Consider the following 22,133-nt stretch of genomic DNA (forward strand, 5'->3'; position numbering starts at 1 on the left):
GTTGGAGAAGGGAGTTTAGTATTGGTTTGTTTTTGGTGTGTTTGCTTTTCTTCTTTAACTCGTTATTTATGAAATTTAAGAAGCAGTACGGATCCTAAGTCAGGCAAGTAAGCTAGAAAACAATCAAACTCGAAAATTACCCAGGCATGAAATCCCCTTGAACTAAATAATGCTTCCAACATTAAGTTCTCCATAAGCTTGAACTATAAATGATAACATTTCAAAAATACTTTTTAAAGGAAGATTCATATTAGGAAACTTGATCATCTAAAATTAGACAAACCTATCTTCTCTTACTATCCTAAAATAATAGCCTACACCCTTACCCAATATGATCTAAAAATAACAGATTGTATATCACCCCTAAAGTAACTTGGCTTGGGCCCAAGAACTAATACATACATGACACTCAGAATTGCATCCAAAAAGAAATGGCATTTTATTTCTTGTGAGTTCTCACAGCACAGTAAGCCTCCATGGCACTATAATCCTAATTAATGTTCATCTTCTTCACCGTGTTCAAGTGTGAAAAATGCAAAGCAGCAACACTCTTCACTGGAAATCAGGCTCCCAAGAGCCTGCAGTTTCAGAAGGTGGGTCTCAAACTCGATTTTAAGTCTTCCACTCTAATAGGGATTATGTGTCTTCATTCTGAAAGCTGATAACCTGAGGAATTAAAGAGCTGACACGGGAAAGGAAAACCAATGCAAGGAAAATGCTAGTTTTTATGTTATTTTATTTTTTCACTTAATATGAAGGAGTCATATGGATATAGGCCAAATAATGCTAGAAGTAGAAGAATACTAGGAATTACAACAGTAAAGAGTGGGGTGAAGGCAAGGAGGAGATGAAGATGGAGAGAATAACAAAAAGAGAAAAACAGCAGCTCAAAGGGGAAAGGCAACAGGGCTGCATCCTGACTTTTGTGGGCTTCTTCCTCCACACAAAAAAATTAAATTTCTATTTTACTACTGCATTGGAATGAAGATCAATACACTTATATTATGTATAAAAATATTTTCTTCAACCTGAAAGTTCATCTTTTTCTTCTGATTTTGAAAGAAATAAAAACATTTTTGTGTGCTCCTAAAAGTTCTGTGGGCCTAAGCACTGGGCCCACTGTGTCTAATGGTTAAGTCATCCCTGGCAGATAGAAAGAGAGGGAGGGAGGAGGAATGTTCTGCTTGGAAATGACGGGCGAATTAAAGCAAGCAAAAGAAAAATTAAATAAGCACATAGGTGGAAGTGTATTTTCATCATTAGATATAAATTATATATTAAATTATTTATAATCATGCCAGGTAACCTTTATTGAATACTATGTGCTAAACACATTACATTATCTCACTCATTCCACACAATAACCTTGAAATTAAGCAGAAGAAGATGTACCTTGATGCTTTAGGGCCTCTTGGGTCATAGGCTAGAATTCAGAATTGAATGCAATCACAAACGTAAGGTGCACAGAACTCCATTCTCAACCTACTTTTCCCAGGCAGTCTCTGTAACATCCCTGGCTTTAGCAGTCACCCATTGGCTGGTGACTACTAAATATATAGCTCCAGCTGTTTCTGTTAGGATATTTTCAATTGTCAATAACAAGACCCTTATCCAAATGATACAGGTGGCCAGTAAGCCATCAAGGCTAACCCCAGTATCCTTGGAATCACCCTATTTCACCTGCTCATCACTCCTTACTTGAATTATTGCAATACCATCCTACAAGGCCTCCTTACCTCAAGTCCCCTTTGACCCATGTCCCCATTGCTACCGGAAGTATGCTTCCAGGTCGCCTAATGAGGGAAGAGAAAAGCATGTCACTATTTTATGTAACTTCCTGTAGTAGCTCCCCTTTAGCTTCTGGATATGGTCCAAGTATGTTTTTATTCGGCAAATACTTATTGGGATCTCCATGTCAGATTTGGGTTTGGTGATATGGATGAAAGATGAACTAAATAGATGGGGTCCCTGCCTTCATGGGCATGTACATTCTAGGGGACTCTAGAGGGAGTGGATGAGAGTACCTAGAGTGAAGTCCTGATCCAGAGAACAGAGCCACTAACCTGTTTTTAAGGAAAATCAGTTTCATGAGCTTGGAGGGGAAGGAGCTGCTAAAGAATCAAATAGTGATGTTCCCAGTGCTCTTCAGTGTTCTCAGAATTCCTTGAACCTTATTAAATTGCTCACCATAGTGTCTTCATAACTGTTAATGTCCCAGCCTTTCCCCTGGGAAAGCTAAACTTTTTTTCCTAATGCCTAAAACTTCTGTGCACATTATTTCATTTCATTTTTCTGCTTATTTATACCCTGGCTTGGTCCTCCTCCAGCCCCCACAAGAAAATATCTGGGATTTGGGATTGCTTGACCCATAGTAGAGACTCAAAAATGACTGAACACCTTGACAAGTGGAAAAACTGAGACCCAGAAAAGTTAAATCTGTTGCCCAAGGCCAACCAAATAAATTTCCTCTGAAAGCCACATAAGGTTGGAAGGCTTATCATGAAAGGTAAGTTCCGCATCATAGGCAGTGTCTGACAACAGAGTAGATGCTATGGGTCATAGATCATCCTGAGGTCCTCGTGGCCCTGTTCAAGCTGTGATTCTGCAAAGCACAGAGCAGGTTGGCAATTTACAATCCCTTGCAGAACTTCCTAACTTTAAATAAATTTTACAGCAATTTTATCTAAGTTCAAAATTTTAAATATTTTAGAGAATTTTTGGATAATGCCTACAAATCTTTTAAAGAAGTTTAATAGGTTCTAGACAAATATACATTCTAATGAGAACCCAAAATTATATTTATCTATATAATATAATTTAGCCTTTTAGAAAATCAGTATGCTATAATAAAAGCATAACGCATTTTGTTCTTTTATTCATTGATTGATTTTTCTCTCACCTTAGACCTAGAAACACATTTTGTCCAGCAAAGCAGTTTCAAGTGAGTGAGTTACGTTGAATGCTCTGAAAGAATAATGCAACTTCTGGAAATCCCATGGTATCAGCCAAAGTTGTCAATGAATCAAAAATCAACTTTGAGGAACGTTTTGGTATGTAGATGCTTCTAATGAATATGCTGAAATCATGTGAAACAGCCCTCATCAGCATCAACAAATATTTGTTAGGCTTATCATGTGGATGGATTAATGAGGATATGAAAGTCTTAAGTGTCCAAAACTGACATTGCCTCAGGATGCCCTCTTGGGTTCTTAAGCCTAGTTTTTATTTAACTAGAGTCCTCAGCTTTTTATTGGACATTGTACCTTCAAATTATAATAAAATTAGTCGTAAAAATATTATTATTCTTATTTTAATTGTGCAACCCAAATTTCTGGAATATACCTGGCATAGAGCAGGGTGAAATCATACTTAGAAAAAAACAAACCAAAACTTGGAAGACATTTTGGTAGGATTCATCCCTCCTGAAAATCTGTTGGTCTATTCCATGACATCTGCTGACCAGTGTTGCATATGTTCAATTCTACGGTTTAATCCGTTATTTTTTAACTTAACACTGAGCATTTTCCTGCCTCTCTAGAAAAGCCAGAGAGGAATCCAATCTTCTGTAAGCTCTAGAAATGCGTTAATATTTTTCTTATTTCACCTAGTCAAATATCTTTTTTCCCAGACAGGTTCTGCTTTGTGGAAATGAGCTGCAAAGACCTGCCAATTCAACTCTCGATGATAAACAAAGCCTACTTGTCTTAAAATTTTGTCAAGGCAGAATTTTACCTGTCAATTTCATTTCAAATTGTACAAATTGCCCTATGTTTGCAGAAAAAAACCCAGCTTGTTAACAGTAGGACTCAAATACTAAACTTACAAAGGTAGTCCAAGAGGAAGCACCCAAGACAAACAGAAACTTCCAAAACCTAACACAATGTGGACATGCACATCACACTCAGATCTTTGCCTTCACTAAAAAAAGTAAACAGTGTGATGACATCATTCACAGCCAATTAAAGCACAGCCCCATGGCAAAGGAAGTGCTGGGAGATCCTTCTGCAACTGAGCATGAGAGTGAACATGCAATATGTTTGATAAGCTGTCCTAGTACATGTCCAGGGGCTCTAAGCTGTATTTACAAAATAGCATTTGTTGCTGCTTCAAAAACAGCTGAGGGTGGCCAGCAATATATCACATTCCACAAGAGGAGCAATTGCGGTGATGGACACAGGATGACCAGGAACAACCTTTGTTCGTCGTTCCATCACATGGTTCAATAATAAATATTACTCATCCAGTGTACACATAGGATGTGGTGAGGCAAAACCCTCTCCCAGAGGTCAGAGTTCACTCCCTTTTCCAGGCAGATCCCTTAATCAAATTTATTGTCTTTACTTTGGGGAACCACTGTTTTCCCATCAAGTAGAAGGCAATCTTGGAACAGCAGATTGGGGCCTATTTATTATAGTCACTTTCAAGTTCTCCTTTTTTTCTTCTGAGTCCCAAACAGTTCATGGTCCCCTGGTCTTGATTAAACCAGTCTTGTATTTTGAAGTTTTGCTTTCTCTCTTACCTAGCCTCCCCTAAGTTCCAAATGATCTCACTTTGTAGTTTCATTGGCTAGAGATACCACAAAAGTCCGAAGTCACTGATAATGTACTTGGAGGCACAGGCCCATTTTATGAGATTCTATCATTTTGGTTATTCATGAGAACACTGTCTTCTTTCAACACAGGGTTGTAGATCCATTACTAGGTGTTAGCAGAATTATAAAATAGTATTGTGCAATACACAATATAATCAATTTAACACAAAATATTGTATTATTTTAAAAACACAATATACTGTGGTTTTGACTTTTTTCTATAGAAAAATAAAATAGCCCCCTTTTTTTTTTTAGAAATTCAAAGTATATAGAAAACATCACACTCTATGCCTTCGTATGCAGAAAAACCATAAAGAAAGAAAACTGGCCTGGCATGGTGGCTCATGCCTGTAATCCCTACACTTTGGGAGGCCGAGGTGGGCAGATCACCTGAGGTTGGGAGTTCAAGACCAGCCTGACCAACATGGAGAAACCCCGTCTCTACTAAAGACACAAAATTATCCAGGTGTGGTGGTGCATACCTGTAATCCCAGCTAGTTGAGAGACCGAGGCAGAAGAATCACTTGAACAGAGGTTGCCGCAAGCTGAGATTTTGCCATTGCACTCCAGCCTGGGCAGCAAGAGCAAAACTCCACCTCAAAAAAAAAAAAAAAAAAAAAAAAAAAAAAAAAAAGAACTGATAGAAAGAACTGGCACTCAAATGCCTACCTTTGACTTACCAAAAAAAAAAAAAAAAAAACCAAACAGACAACATTTGACACAGAGTACATCCTCTGAACATCTTTACTAACTAGCAATAAACTTATTTTATAAATACTGCCTCACTGAGGACCAAGTCTGAGCCAACTTAGATACCTTCACTATGAATGATGCCTTTCTAAGAAGGACTACAAAGATCAGAGAAAGGCCAGTCCTCGTCTGGGTAGTCTGGTGTCTGAAGCAAGACTTTTTCTTAGTGCCTAACCCATGGCTCTAGTCAAGTACCTCACACTTGTTCTGATCCTCCTACTTGGAGGAAAATATTTATCATTAGAACTCACCGGACATCTGTATTCTTTTGATGATATGGTTTGGCTGTGTCCCCACCCAAATCTCATGTTGAATTCCCACGTGTTGTGGGAGGGACCTGAAGAGAAGTAATTGAATCATGGGGGCAGGTCTTTCCCGTGCTGTTCTTGTGATAGTGAATAAGTCTCATGAGATCTGATGGTTTTAAAAAGAGGAGCTCCCCTGCACAAGCTCTCTCTTGTCTGCTGCCTCCCAGGTAAGATGTGACTTGCTTCTCCTTGCCTTCTGCCATGATTGTGAGGCCTCCCCAGCCATGTGGAACTGTAAGTTCATTAATCCTTTTTTCCTATATTAATTACCCAGTCTTAGGTATGTCTTTATCATCAGCATGAAAATGGACTAATACACTTGATATATTTAAAATTCCTCCTCTTTCAATAAAAAGCTGTCTCAGGGACAATGGCACGTAATAAAGTCTACACCTACCACACTCCGAAAATCCAGGCTTCTTCTTGACCAGAAGTCACTCAACAGGCTGAGCAGTTTCAAAGATCAGTGAGGGTTGGGCATGGACAATTCCATTTTACCTCTACCTTAGTCCTCAAGCTAACTATCACTGTTTACTTAACTTTACTTGCCTACATCTCTCCAGTTTCTGGGACATCTTCCTACTTTACTGATATTCTTCTTTTCTCTGGAATGTAGAGATTGTATCTCAGACCCCCAACCATACATGCTATTACAGTCAGGACCAACAAGAAGATGTTACGATTCCCAAGTCCAACTCCCTCCCCTTGTGTTTTCCCCCACTAGGATAGCCGCTCTGAGGCCCTTGTAAATTTGCCCAGTGGATTTTTATTTCGGTCCTAAAGTTCAGAGTTTAATGGCGGGAAGTTAAGGAAGTGTGGGGCTTTTCTCAACCTTCAAACCCTATGGCCCCCAATAAAAAGGATTCCAGATAGCTTTCAATCTTTTCCATTTGTACTCTCAGTCCAAGAAGAGATTTTATCTGAGCACCATAAAAATCATGCCAAACAAGCCCTTCTCTGTTTTGGTCAGTTCAAATCAGTTAGTGATTTTTGCACTTTCTAATATTTTAAAAGACTGTTGAAAGAGTGTCCTAACTTTTCTTTTGACACTGTTAAGAGAGTTTTTTTGGAACAATTTCAGAAAAGATTCCAAGTTGGGGCTGGAGGAAAAGAGCCAAAGGCATAATATGGTTTGTATTTAAAGTTTCTCCATATCAGATGAGATTATTGTGTAGAAAGTTCCTTTTTCCTATGTATATTTCTAAGCTACATTTTGCCTGCTGAAATGTAGCCAGTGGAATTATTGAAGCCCCAAACTTCTTTCTGAAAAGTAGCAGGAAATGCACTTCTTAGAGAGAAATGACATTTCTGAAGTGGAAGAATTGGTGGAAATTAAGTTCCTCAGACGGAAATTTTTTCTCCCAAAGTTGGTGGCCCAGGCTCTGGTGAGCCCCAGGCCTAGCCTTTGGTAAATTTGAGAAATTGTCAAGCTGAGCTTGGGTGCAACCTCCTGCACATCCACACTGGCACACACAGCACTAAACACTTTAGGTCTTTGTCTGACCAATGCCAAGAAACCCCCAGAGAGTACCCTACTGGACTTCTCTCTTCTCTGTGAAAATGTCCTCTTAGGAGGTTATCCTATTGTGAATAGAGAAAATGGGGTCAAATTACAGAATGTTGAATGCCACTGGAGGCAACGATTTTTTAAAAAATCTTGAAAATCATCCAGTAGGGTTATTTCCAGAACTGTTAATTTTTAATATTTTAGCTGAAAATCCCTTTCTTCAAAAAAAAAGTTTCAAAAAGGCATAAGGTATAAATAAGTGAACCAAGAGCTACTGGTTACAGCTCCTTTTCTTTCCAGAGGGAGAGCCTGGAAATCCCCAGATATTTAAAAAGCCATTACTGTAATCCAGTCCCTTCAATTCACAGATGACAAACTTGAGCCCAAAAGTGAATCAACTTGTCCAACATTAGCAAATGAAACAATGACAAAAGTCAAAAGCTCCTCAAGGGTATGTCTTTACTGTCACTGGAACTGACACAGGCCCTCAAAAGCCCTGTAATAAATGCTAATTACCTGAATTCAACAATTTATGCTATGGTGTTAATGACTGATACAATCTTTAAACATTACCCCTCTTAGGGGTGTTTGCTTTCATTTAAACAGGATTCAGTTCCTTAGATCAAAGAAGGAATAGCTAAGAGCAAATATGTAGATGTTGTCAATAGGCTTGTTGGTACAGGAGAAAATTGAGGGTAGTATAACAGAACCTCCAGAAATAGACTCTCTGTCATTTGACAATAATACACAATTACATAATTCAATTGTGTGCATGTTGGGTGAGGGACAGGAGAGGAAGGGGATAAAAGCAATATCTGTCATTTTCATAAAAGTACCTAAAATAAGAAAACCTAAACCAAATCATATTGACTGGTGCAGTATGCTGAAGTTTGAATGAGAACACATTGAGAGTTGATCCTGCATTAATTCCGGACGGAGCACGTCTGTTAGCTACTTCTGATGTCATCATGCGTGTGTGTAATTTATACTGCTCTGTGTCTTACCATGAGCAGAATGTTTTCTGTTTTAGGATGAGTATAAGTTTTATTTTAATTTAAAGTTTGCCTTGATAAAACAAAAATAGGGCTTTTAGGCCCTATCGAGTATGATAATAGGAGCTTTTAGGCTTTCAAAATGTATTTGTTTCTTCCTCTATTTCTTCTAGCCCATAAGATGAATACATCATGATTACAGAAATAAGTGGATTATTAAAGTAAATTTGTTTAGATTGGGTAATAGGTTCCATTAAATGGCACCAGGTATTATGCTGTGAGCCAATGTGTAAATGAAAAATAAAGAGTAATTCCATTTGTCAGAGATCTAAAAAGCTTGACACCCTGGAAAAAACAGCTACACCACCCATCACCACTATCAGCTTCATTGCTCAACCAGCCAGACCAGACACTTTCCCACAGTACGCCTCATGATTACATTATTATTATTATTTTGGAGGTTGGTTGATGATGACAGGAGAAAAAAAAAAAGGAACTCACATCAATTATGGTTTCACATTTACTGCAAAGGAGGAGGTTCTATTTTCCAATATGCTGCAAATCCCAACAGTCCAAAGTGACACTGTAACTGTCATTTTGACAGACACATGAGTCAAAATCACAAATATCTAATTTAAAACGCTATGGAGTTGCTTATTTTTCTGCAAGGCATAAATGTTGGCAACACATGAAACTGAATAATACTGAATTCATTAGGAATTCACAAGGGTGGTGAAAGTTTTCTATCTTGAAGTTAGGAGTGAAAAAACACCAAACCACTTTACATTCCGCATTCTGTCAAAACTATACTTGATGAGAAAATTGAGAGGAGATTCCAAAATATTTCCTTATCCAATTCTACCACCAAATGGCAAACATCTGATTTTGCCATCAATCAAATCATTGCCCTTTTCAGCCATTTTGGTGACTCCATCAAAGGATATTCAGCTCAACTGTTTGCGCATGTGCAATTGTGACTCAAGATGGTACGGAGGAAGAAATCCTGCTTTCTTACCTCTCAGAGACTATCATTAAGGATTACAATGTCTTTAAATTTGCCCAAAAGAGCAGAAATGATTAGAATACTCATGGAAGGTTCTCTAACAGTCAGAATTCTTGTGGAAAATAAAATAACAAAAGTTACCTGTTGTTGCCAAGTGTCAGCTTCCACATATGGCCTGGGCATCTACAGAAAGACCTCAGTCTTGCTCTCAGAACACCAGATTGTCTGCCTTGCATTGTGAAGATCTGCACGCTTATCACATAGTTCTAGCCTTTGTTGAGCTCTAGGTTTGTTGAGAAATCTTGTGGGCTACATTCAAGAATTGAGAGATACAGCTGCTCTATTTTGGAATACAGAGAAAGGACTAGGAATCATTCTTCAAAATATTTAATAACTAATACGGCACAGGCACAGACAAGTCAAGACTGACACTGGCACAAATAATAGGTATCACTGCATTGGAGCATACTTACTGAGTACCAATTATTTCACCCTTCAAAAATAACAATGAGATCACAACATAGGTATCAACATAGAAAGATGTCCAAGTTATAGCCAAGTGAGGAAACAAATTTGTGTAACACGAGGTATAACATGGTCCAATTTATAAATGTTTAGAGGAACCTGATGAGACTTACAGATTACCCCCACAGGATTCTGGCAAATAGGTATAGAACCTCAGGCAAAGAGATCTCCTGAGAGTCTTATTCCTGAGTTCTAGTCCTAAATCTACCATGTTGCTTAACCCTTACATGCCTCGGGTTCTATGAAATCAAGGAGTTAAACTAGAAAATCTTTACGCTATTCCAGTTCTCATTTGCTATGAGTATAAGAGCAATTCTTTCTTAGGTCACTTTTGTGAAAGAAAGGTTTAAAAAACCTACTTCAAAGATTATTGCAAGGCTTAAAAAGAGCAGGTTTGTGAATATGCATTGTAAACTGTGAATATAGTATAATAACAATAATAATCCATAGCTTGAAAAAGCTATGTACTACATAAATTGTAGCCTGTACTACAATTTATTCGTTGTTCATACTAGTTCTTCTTAACTTCAGCTCACTTGGGGATATTATGTACACAAATTCTTCATCAAAAAGCCCAGAGCCTTATGTTTAAGGTTACTTTAGGGGCTAAACCATATCAAATATCAGCCTCAGGGGTAAAAAAAAAAAAAATCTCTTGCAGCAAAGTTGACTTCATTAAACTTCTGAAAAGTGAATCCTATTTTCCCACTGATGACCTTGATAAAATCAGAATCACGTCTCCTAGAAAATATTTCAGTGGATTAGGTTGCAAACTCATTTTTCTATTTAAAGAATTATAGAAGTTAGCTAAATATCTTTGAGGGGTCTCTGTCAACTAAAATAGCCTGTGGTTCTGATTCTGTTTTAGGATTCAGTCCAGGAGTTACCATTTCTCAAACTGAGATGCCAGTGGGTGTGTCCCGCTCAGATTTTCATGGGGTCTTAGGAATGTGTCTCCCCTCTTGATGTCAATCTGGTAAAGCGGGGTTTACTCTGAATCTGTTTCTTTTTTAACTGTATGGCCACCAAGGACAGAAATAGAATTTGGACTGATGTCACTGAAGGAACAATTCAACGTAAAAAACTTTCTAACAACCAGAGCTCTCTAATAAAGAAGTAGCCAGTAATCAAAGGAACTGAGTTACTGTGGCAGGAGAAAAGAAACAGGGGAGCTCACTGCTTATTGGGGATAAGCATCCATTTTAGGATATTTTTGCTCATCTTTTATCTCTTCTAATTGTAGGCGCCCTGAGGACAGCTTTTTACATTTTGTTGCTTTCTGCATCTCTGGACATATTGTGGATGTTTAATAAGTATATTTTTAATGATTGAAGGAATAACACAGAAGGGAATCCTGCATTTATTGAGCAGGGCGTTGGAATGCAAAACTTTAAGATACTTTAACTGTGAAATTCTTGGAAGCATTCATCATCCTGTGGAAAGCTAAATTCAATGGTAAGTGTGCAATGTGTTAGTAAGTATTTTGCAATTTTTAAGAACATTTTTCTATCTCCAGATTGTTGTCAGTTCCTTCTTGCAGTTCTCTATTTAGAAGATTTTCTTTCTTATCTAAGGCTCCAACGTTATACTAGAGCCCCCAGAACTGAGAAATCACTATTCTTCTCATTGCAAAATGTCTAGTATTTAAAAGAGCTATGCTGCCAAATCGTCTTTTACCAGCATAAGCCACATGTTAATTGGAAAAATATCTGATTCTGAAAAATTTGAAGTTTTACATTATGACAAATAAAACATAAATTTGATAACTTCTGGATTCTACCAGACTTGTTTGTTTCCAATAAAATATACTTGAATTTCATATTATTCTCGAGTACAATCAGCACCCTGATTTGTTTATGTTTGTGATGTTGACTCATACTCTGAGTCTCAATTCTTTTGTAGGCGGTAAAATCAATTTAATGGATTAGAACCCAGAATTAAAAAAAAAATAATACAGTGAAATGGAAAAATATCAGAATGCATCATGCCTACTAAGAAGAAGTATTTTTTTGTTGGGTTTTTTTTTTTTTTTGAGATGGAGTTTCATTCTTGTTGCCCAGGCTGGAGTGCAATGGTGCGATCTCAGCTCACTGCAACCTCCGCCTCCCGGGTTCAAGGGATTCTCCTGCCTCAGCCTCCCAAGTAGCTGGGATTACAGGCATATGCCACCTCGCCCGGCTAATTTTTGTATTTTTAGTAGAGATTGCGTTTCTCCATGTTGGTCAGGCTGGTTTTGAACTCCCGACAGGTGATCTGCCCACCTTGGCCTCCCAAAGTGCTGGGATTGCGGGCATCAGCCACCTCACCCAGCCGGAAAAGTATTTTTTAAATGAAACTTCCATTTCAGTAATTTAGATTTACATGTTTGCATATGTGTGTTGTGATATCAAATGTATTTCTTACAGTAGATCATGAGCAAAGAAAAGTTCTGAGACCCTTTAAAATAATATCTGCGGTATGTCAATAGTATTATGTATAAATAATATTCACAGTATATCACTATCCAATTTTTTCAGGAAATCGTTTTGATAGATAATCCAGCTCATACATGTGAAATTACTCAGTTCAAAATTTCTCATTAGCACTAAGTGGAACAGATGACCCAGTTCTCAAGTTTCATGCACTTAGGTTAACTGGAATTAAAATAAGTGGGGGATGCTCTTTATTTTACATCATCCACAGAGGAACTGAAGGTCAAGTGCTTCGCAACTCAAGGGTCCAGACGTATATGCCCCTGCTTCCTTCCCCAGGGTCAGTGCACAGGCATTGTTCCTTTCCTGGAGTTATCTTTGTTGTCTTCCTTCCACCTATATAGCCCACTATTATTACTGTCTCCTTTACTGTTTTGTTTTGTTTTGTTAGCACTTGGCAAATATGTGAGGCAAAGTTTATAGGAGTTAAATATTTCTAAGAATATTGCTCTTAAAAGGTTTGTTAGAAAGGAGTCCTTTCTTCTACCCTCCTTACTTTCCTCCCCTTCCCCCCTCTTTTCTCCACTCTCCCAAGACCACAAGATAAGTGTTCAAAGCCACTTTTGTTCTACAAAGTGGTCTCTGTCTCCTTTAGAATGGGAAAGTTTCTATGTATGGTGGCAGTGGTTGGAATAAGTCAAAATGAAAAAGGTTAAGAGAATGTAAACACTTTTAAATTGCCTTTTTCAATTTTCTTTTAGTAGCTTTAAATAGCTATAAATAATATACACTTCATACACAGAGTAAAGTTAATTCTTATAAATATTCTTTCAGGAGAAATAAAATGTTAGATGCATTTCACTTGGTAATATATTTTCCATTTACTGATTCTTTTCTAAAAGACTCCCCCTGCCCCCAATTTCTGTCTTATCAGTAGAGTGCATAGAGAATATTTGACTTGAAGCTGAATCTGTTTTCTCAATTTTTTGAGTGACTATTCTCTAAAGAAAGTATTATTAAAAGCAGACTTCCCCCAAATTGACTTTAACAGCAATTATTTTCTTTGAATATGAGAAGGATATTTTGATTTCCCAAATGCACCTTAACTGAATTTTTGAACTGGATCTTTTATGGCTGAGTTTTCTCTATTTTTTTCTGTAACAGAAACATTACATTACATTGTCTCCCTGAGAACCCTAAAGCTGGAGGTTCCATGGTATGTGTCTTGCATAAAATAAAACAGCAGATGACAGCAAATTCATTTTCCTACTCTGCCATAGCTCCTATGGCTCACTAACTTTTGAACTGTGGCTGTGCTGAGTGAATTTTCTTGTCAGGCCCTGTAAAACTGCTTTTCAGAGAGAGCAAAAGCAACTTGAGTTTTCTCAAAGGGACCTGTGATAATGGACAAGTCACACTGCTTTTCTGGGCATCAGTAACTTCTACTGTGTAAATAAGAACTTTCAGATAGAATAATCTCCAGGGTTTGTTTTTTTGTCTTTCTAGCAATAAAAAAGTATTGACTCTGTTAACCAATATTTAATCATTTTAAGTCAAACAAAACAAATTTTTACATCATTGTAGTGTTACAAATGTATTTGGTTTCTTTTATACTGCTTAGAGATAACTTCTTAAATATATATTGGATTTCAGTATTCTATATATAAATTTGAGCATTTCTTAATGGGGGAAAAAGATTAAAACTCATATTGGCTCAATTATACTGGAGCAGGGTGAGAACATCTCACCAGGCAAGAGCAAAGACAGCCCCGAATGTCTCCTCCCCTTTGTTGAAATATTACCAGCAAAACCCAAGTGATCAAAAAAGACTCACAAATTATATGGCAGTCCATGCCCATAAAACATGATACAATTCGGTCAAGGTACACTAGGTCAGTTGCTAAGAACCTCGTGTTTCTTCTAGTAGTTACGTAAACAGTTAGATGTGTTTGCTTTTTTTTTTTTTTCAAAGACTAAGGAAAAGGGAAAATTGCCAACACAATTACCAAAATAATTAATTAAAAGCCAGCCCAGTCCGCAACAGCTGCTTTCAGTTGTCCGGAGTGTGCCCTGAGGCAACAGCACCTTACAGCTCCTTTCTCAGGCAAGGAATGCTGCCATTATCTCGTTCTCAATGGAAAACCACCTCCCCTGCCACATCCCTGTAAATTGTTGAACCTAAAGGGCTTTTTTCTCCACCCAGAAAAGAAGGTAATGGAAACTAAAGTAGGCTGTTCAACCATAAGTCTTGGGAAGCTTCCAAAAGCTTTCATTCCTGTCCAGAAGCTTCTAAAGAGGAGGCCTACGATTAGGGAGATAAGCAATACTATCAAATTTTTGGAGCCTGGAAATGCTTTCCCCAACCCCATTTTTCTTTTAAGTAAGGGACCCAGAATGAGAAATTAATATTTGGGAAAGACACAGGAACTACATTTCCATCTTATAAATCCTTTTTTTAACTTTACATGTTGAAAAGTTTTAGATATATATAAAAGTAGAGGATAATATAATGCACCCCCATGTATGAATCATTCAACTTCAACAGTGATGAACTCGTAGCCCATCTTGTTCGTTGTTTTGAAGCTAATCCCAGACATCACATTATTTTAGAGGTTTTACAGATTTTTTTTTATTTGTTTGTTTTTTGTGACAGGGTCTTGTTCTGTCACTCAGGCTGCACTGCAATGGAAAGATCACAGCTCACTGCAGACTTGACCTCCAGGCTCAGGTGATCCTCCTACTTTAGCCTCCTGCATAGGTGGGACTACAAGAATATGCCACCATACCCAGCTAATTTAAAAAAAAATTTTTGTAGAGAGACGGTCTTGCTATATTGCCCAGGCTGGTCTCAAACTCCTGGGCTCAAGTGATCCTCCTGGCTTGGCATCAAAGTGCTGGGATTACAGGCATGAACCATCATGCCTGGCCTAGAGATACTTTTGTTAACATAAAATTGTCTTCCACTTTTCAGAGGTCAGGAAATCCAAACGAAGGAAGAAAAATGAAAACTTCAGCTAAAATCATTACAGTGGTTAAGGTAGGTTATATAAACTTCTTATACTCTAAGTGGACTTTTCATTTTAGCCTCAAAATTGACACTTGTCAATCATGAGTCAACAAATATTTATTGAATGTCCCTTAAGTGCCAGACTGTCACCACAAAGCCTAAAAATAGATCAATGGGGGGTCTATTTTTTAAGTCTTTCTAGTGACAAAAAACTTTTGATTCTGTTAACTAATATTTAATCATTTTAAATCAAATCCAATTTTCACATTGATAGGGACAGGAGACAGGAAAATTCTGGGCAGAAGAGGGCAGGTCCCCAGCGAGGGCTTCACCTTCAAGCCTGGAACTATTGCCCAAAGTGAGAACGTACATCCCTGTTTTCCCGTTTGAATGTTGCCTTTTCCAAAACCACCCATGGCCTCCCCTGCCCCCATCCTGTGCCCATAAAAACCCCAGGCTCAGCCGGGAGAGACAGGAGAAGAGGAGATGCAGCTGGATGTCAGAAACTACTGTTGGAGAGAAGCAGCTTGACTTCAGAGGGACAGGTTGATGGCACAGCTTTGGAGAGGGGTTTGGCCATCCCCAGCCAGACTCCAGAGAAAGATTACCTTCCCCTAATCCGTCCCCTTTGCAGCTCCCCTTCCTGCTGAGAGCCACCTTCATCGGCAATAAAATCCCCCACATTGACCATCCTTCTAATTCATGTATGCAACATTCTTCCTGGATGCCAGAAAAGAACTCAGGTGTGGGTGCAAAAGGCTGTCACACTGACCCTCTACTGAGCTGTTAACACTTAAGCTGTCCATGGATGGCAAAGCTAAAAGAGCACCGACTATAACACTCCTTCTGGGGCTTCAGGGGTCATGGGCACCCTCAAGACACTGCCACAGGACCGGCACAAAGTTTGTTTCTGCTGGCACCCCAAAACGCCCACCCCAGCTCGTGCACCTCCTCACCTGCATGCCCCCTTCAGCAAGGGGTTAAGCACTGTGGGTTCGAGTGAGTAGAGCTTGCCCCTGCCGGTGCTGAAGCAGCTGACTAGTTCCAGTGCCTGCACTCCAGTTCCTGCCCACAGAGGGGTCAGGGAAATTTCCTGCTTCAACATCACTGTAGTGCTACAAATGTACTAGGTTTATTAATAGTGCCCCACAAATTAAAAATAAAGTTATGGCTGTTTTTCTATTTTTTTTTAAAAAGTCCAGTGGCCCTGATATATGAATACACAGTTATTTTTCTAGGAACAGACATAAAAATTGGGAATGCATATGCATTCCTAGAGAAACAAATTTTTGTTGTCACAAAGTAAACAAGCTTATATTATTTGTTAGAGCTCAGAAACAAAATGATAACCTTATAAAACATTTAAAAAAGAACTAACACCAATTCTACTGAAACTACTCTGCATAATAGAAGACAGAATACTTCCAAATTCATTCTATGAAGCCAGTATTACCCTGATACCAAACCAGACAAAGACACATCAAAAAAAGAAAAGAAAAACACAGGCCAAATCCCTGATGAACATTGATGCAAAAATCCTCAACAAAATACTAGCAAACTGAATTCAACAACACATTAAAAAGATCATTCATCATGACTAAATTGAATTTATCCCAGGGATGCAAGGATGGTTCAACTTACACAAATTAATGAAGATGATATATCATATCAACAGAATGAAAGACAAAAATTACATGATCATTTCAATTGATACTGAAAAAGCATTTGATAAAATTTAATATCTTTTCATGATTAATAAAACCTTCAAAAAATTGGTATAAAGGAATATACTTCAACCCAATAAAAGCCAAATAGGACAGACCCACAGCTAGTATCATATTGAATGAAGGAAAACTGAAAACTTTTCCTCAAGGATCTGCAACATGACAAGGATGCCTACTTTCACCACTGTTATTCAGCATAGTACCAGAAGTCCTAAATGGAGCAATCAAACAAGAAAGATATAAAGGGCATCTAAATTGGAAAGGAAGAAGTCAAATCATTCTTGTTTGCAGATGATATAATCTTATATTTGGAAAAACCTAAAGACTCCACACACACACACAAAAACTATTCAAACTGATAAATTTGGTAAAGTTTCAGGATAAAAAAATCGACATACAAAAATTAGTAGCATTTCTATATGCCAACAGCAAACAATCTGAAAAAAATTTAAGAAAGTAACCACATTTACAATAACTACAAAAAATAACTGAGAATTAGCTTCACCAAAGAAGTGAAAGATCTCTACAGTGAAAACTATAAAACACTGATAAAAGAAGTTGAAGAGAATACACAAAAAATGAAAAGATATTTCATGTTCATAGATTGCAAGAATCAATATTATTAAAATGTCCATATATCCAAAGCATTCTGCAGATTCAATGCAGCCTCTATCAAAATAGCAATGACATTCTTCACAGAAATAGAAAAAAATAATCCTAACATTTATATGCAACCACAAAAGACCCAGAATAGCCAAAGCTATCCTGAGCAAAACAAACAAAACTGGAGCAATCATAGTACCTGACTTTAAATAATACTACAGAGCTATGGAAACCAAAACAGCATGGTACTGACTGGCACAAAAACAGACACATAGACCAATGGATCAGAACAGAGAATCCAGAAACAAATTTATACACCTACAGTGAACTCATTTTTGACAAAGGTGCCAAGAACATACACTGGGGAAAGGACAGTCTCTCCAAAAAGCAGTGCTGGGAAAACTGAATATCCAGATGCAGAAACTAGATCCCTATCTCTCACAATATACATAAATCAAATTAAAATGGATTACAGACTTACATATAAGACCTAAAACTATGAAACTACTGAAAAAAAAAAGAACATTGGAGAAACTCTCCTGGACATTGGACTGGACAAAGATTTCTTGAGTAATGCCCCATGAGCACAGGCAACCAAAGCAAAAATGGGCAAATGGAATCGCATCAAGCTAAAAAGCTTCTGCACAGCAAAGGAAACAATCAACAAAGTGAACAGACAACCCACAGCATGGGAGAAAATATTTGCAAGCTACCCATCTGACAAAGGATTAACACCCAGAATATATAGGGAGCTCAAACAACTCTATAGGGAAAAAAATCCAATAATCCTATTCTAAAATGGGGAAAAGATCTGAATAGACATTTCTCAAAAGAAGACATACAAATGACAAACAGATATATGAAATGGTGCTCAACATCATTGATCAACACAGAAATGCAAATCAAAACTACAATGAGATATCATCTCACCTAAGTTAAAATGGCTTATATCCAAAGACAGGCAAAAACAAATGCTGGCAAGGACGTGGAGAAAAGGCACCCCTTGTACACTGTTGGTGGGAATGTAAATTAGTACAATCACCGTGGAGAACAGTTTGGAGTTTCCTCAAAAAACTAAAAATAGAGCTACGATATGATCCAGCAATCCCACTGCTAGGTATATACCCAAAAGAAAGGAAATCAGTATATTGAAAAGATGTCTGCACTTCTACGTTTGTTGCAGCACTGTTTACAATACCTAAAATTTGAAAGCAACCTAAGCATCCATCAACAAATGAATGGATAAAGAAAATGTACATATACACAATGGAGTACTATTCAGCCGTAAAAAAGAATAATATACTGTCATTTGCAACAACATGGATGGAACTGGAGGTCATTATGTTAAGTGAAATAAGCCAGGCACAGAAAGACAAACTTTTGCATGTTCTCACTTATCTGTGGGATTTAAAAATAAAAACAATTGAACTCATGGAGATAGTAGAATGATGGTTACCAGAGACTGAAAAGGATAGTTTGGCAGTGGGGGTGAGGGGTAAGTGGGGATGGTTAATGAGTACAAAAATATAATTAGATAGAAGGAATAAAATTTAGTATTTGATAGCATGACAGAGTGACTACTATCAACAATAATTTATTGTACATTTAAAAATAACTAAAAGACTATAATTGGACGGTTTGAAACACAAAGAAGGATAAATGCTTGAGATGATGGATATCCTATTTACCCTGATGTGATTATTATGCATTGTATGCCTATATCAAAATATTTCATGTACCCTATAACTATATAGATGTACGATGTACTCACAAAAATTTAAAACAAAACAAACAAATAAACATGAATTCAGTTTATTAGAATTCCCAAACATGAATAGAAGATCTAAGATAACTCTTTTTGCCATCCTGAGAAATTTGGTAAGGTTTTCTGGTAGATTTTCTACATAGAAAAAAAATACGCTTTGAAGGAAAAGAAGAGCCTTTATGACTTTAATAGGACAACCCTTTCCCAGAGTCTCTCAGAGGCTAACATAATCCTGTACACACAGATTAACCTGTGCCTATATTCCTGAAAAGACTGCAGTAAAGGCAAATTCAGGCCTCATTATAGGATCATTTTACATTTCAAACTGCAGTTTTCTTTTTCTTTTTTTTTTTTTTTTTTGAGATGTAGTTTTGCTCTTGTTGCCCAGACTGGAGTGCAATGGTGCGATCTCGGCTCACCTCAACCTCTGCCTCCCGGGTTCAAGCAATTCTCCTGCCTCAACCTCCCAAGTAGCTGGGATTACAGCACGTGCCACCACGCCTGGCTAATATTGTATTTTTTAGTAGAGATGGGATTTCTCCATGTTGGTCAGGCTTGTCTTGAACTCTTGACCTCAGGTGATTCGCCCGCCTCGCCCTCCCAAAGCACTGGGATTACAGGCATGAGCCACCATGCCTGGCCTGCAGTTTTCTTTATAATCGAAAAGTCCATCTTTACAAACTAGCAGTAAGGCTCAAAAAACAACAACAACAACACCACCACACACATACACACCCCAAAATTATTGCTTAACAACAAACATCCTGATATCTACAGTTATTTTTCTTCCCTTTACTTAAAATCTATTTTCTGACCAGTTGAAGAGTCCTCCTGTCCTAATTTGGTTCATTAAAAATATCAGTTTCTTTCCATGGCCTCCAAAAATTTCTTTTAATTTGAAAATTTTTTACCTCATTTCTGAAAGGACTGTCTCTTGAAAACATTCCCACTTCTGAGTGCTTCCTATTTTAGGAGAACAAAAGTTCCAGCTTTCAGTATCCTTAGAGCACACCACTCTCTGCCTCAGATGGACCCAAATTCTCACAAAAACAAAAGAGAGACATGGGATGAGACAATGAATTCTCACTTGGCCTCACTGCCAGACTTGTATACAATCCTCTCTGATGTCTTCTAGATCTTGGGCAGCTTGAACACTTTCTTTATTGTATATATTTAAGATGTACAGCACAATGTTTTGATATACACACATACAATAAAGTGATTACTATAGTCAAGTAAACTAACATATCTATCCTCTCACATACTTACTTTTGTGTGTGTGGTAAAAGCACCTAAAATCTCTCTTAGCAAATTTCCAGTTTGTAATATTTTTAGCTGTCTTCCTCATGTTATTCATTAGATCTCTACACTAATTCATCCTATATGCAACTTTGTCCCCTTTAACCTACATCTGCCCATTTCCCCCATCCTCCCACCCCAATCGCCATTATACTCTCCATTTCTATTTATTCAGTGTTTGAAAAGATTTTGTATATAAGTGAGATCATGCAGTATTTTTCTTCCTGTGGTCTGGTTTCCTCAAATGTCTTCAACACAAACTGTATATTTGCTAAATAATGCTTTGTGGTCCTGAGTCAAATATTATTAAAACTTGATATGTTGGGAATTCCAAGCCAAGAGGAGAAATACTTCTAGACCTCTCCACAAGCTGGTATGTCTTCAAATGGAATAAAAAATGTAAGTAAAAACTTATTTGAGGTCTATATGGAATGTATGATTTTCTTTGGAAAATTATCATTCAGACAATTACTTATGAAGAAATCTCTTCAATGCCATCTTTGCTAGTAACTGCTGGGCTATTTTCCATTCCCACCTCCAATATTAACATACCATGACATACAATTCTATAGAGCCAAAAAGATATTCAAAAGACCCCAAATAAAAGAACTTGAAAGTCAAAAGGGGACCAATTCTTACAGAATATTTTGATAATAAATGTAATTCCAGACACACAGACTCTTTAGGGACTTAAAGTCCTAATCTCTAAGATTATAAATGAGAAAACTGCAACCTGAGATATTATGCCAATTGTCTAAAGTTTTTAGTGGCAAGAACCACTTATTTATTTCAACAAACATTTACTGAACATCTACTCTATAGCTGGCAAAAGAAGACATTTTGGAATAAAGAAATGCAAGACACAGTTCCTGCCCCCACCTCCGGTTGTTTACAGTCCATTGGGGATACCCACCTAGTGAGCAGAGACACAGAGTGATAGGCTCTTTGATAAAGGCAGTCACAAGGTGAGGCCCCAAACTCACAGAGCAAGAAACCAGAACAAACTTTCTGGAAGGGGTTTGTCCTGAGCTGAGTCTTGATGAAGGTGAAGGAGCTGCTTAGGAAAGAAAGAGATCAAGAGAAAAGGGCCTGGCTCTCTAGGTCTTTCCGCATTCACATTAGACTAGTCCGCTCTTAAAATGTTTTGGTTTTGAGTTTGGTTTTGTCCGTGAATTATTTTATCTCTAGGTCAGAACATAGTGTTAAAGGAGTGAAAGCCACACCAGACACCTTAAAATGTCTCACACTAACCACAAGGGGGAGTAGGTTAAAGATGGCTGAATTCAGGTAACTCACTCATCACCATCACTAAAACCCACCAGTAAGTAGCCTAGTGTTGTGGGGCATGGGCCGAACCTCCCTATAAAGGCAGCTTTGCTTACTGAGTTATTCATTTTATCAATCTGTGTACTTTTCAACAATCACTTCAACATGTAGGCAGAAAATAAGAAATATTCAGTAAAAATATGTAAAACAAATTTATTAATTCAAGTATTTATTGAGTTCCTATTATTTGCCATGTAGATATTACAATAATATTCTAATCATACATTTAAGCCTTTGTAAAGAGGTTTAGGGCTTTAATTTTTTCCTCATTTACTCATTTGTTGCTCTAAGCCTGAATTTGGAGGTGTTCAAAGACTAGAAA

The 22,133-nt window shown here is 37.6% G+C and overlaps 1 long non-coding RNA gene across 2 annotated transcripts in view; it reads right to left on the reverse strand.

The window, feature by feature from the left end:
* Positions 1-420: 420 nt before the first annotated feature.
* The window catches only part of LOC107970808 (uncharacterized), a 58,295-nt gene continuing 36,582 nt past the window's right edge, over positions 421-22,133 (reverse strand). The window contains exons 4-5 of one of the 2 annotated variants that reach the window (XR_008547139.1): positions 1,737-1,793; positions 421-658 (exon numbers count right to left, since the gene is read on the reverse strand). This is a non-coding gene — a long non-coding RNA (uncharacterized LOC107970808). Of the gene's footprint in view, positions 683-1,736; positions 1,794-22,133 lie in introns of both variants that reach the window. The other variant, XR_010155838.1, reaches the window with a different exon arrangement.

The sequence above is a fragment of the Pan troglodytes genome, chromosome 2 (assembly GCF_028858775.2).
Source record: "Pan troglodytes isolate AG18354 chromosome 2, NHGRI_mPanTro3-v2.0_pri, whole genome shotgun sequence".
NCBI lineage: Eukaryota > Metazoa > Chordata > Mammalia > Primates > Hominidae > Pan > Pan troglodytes.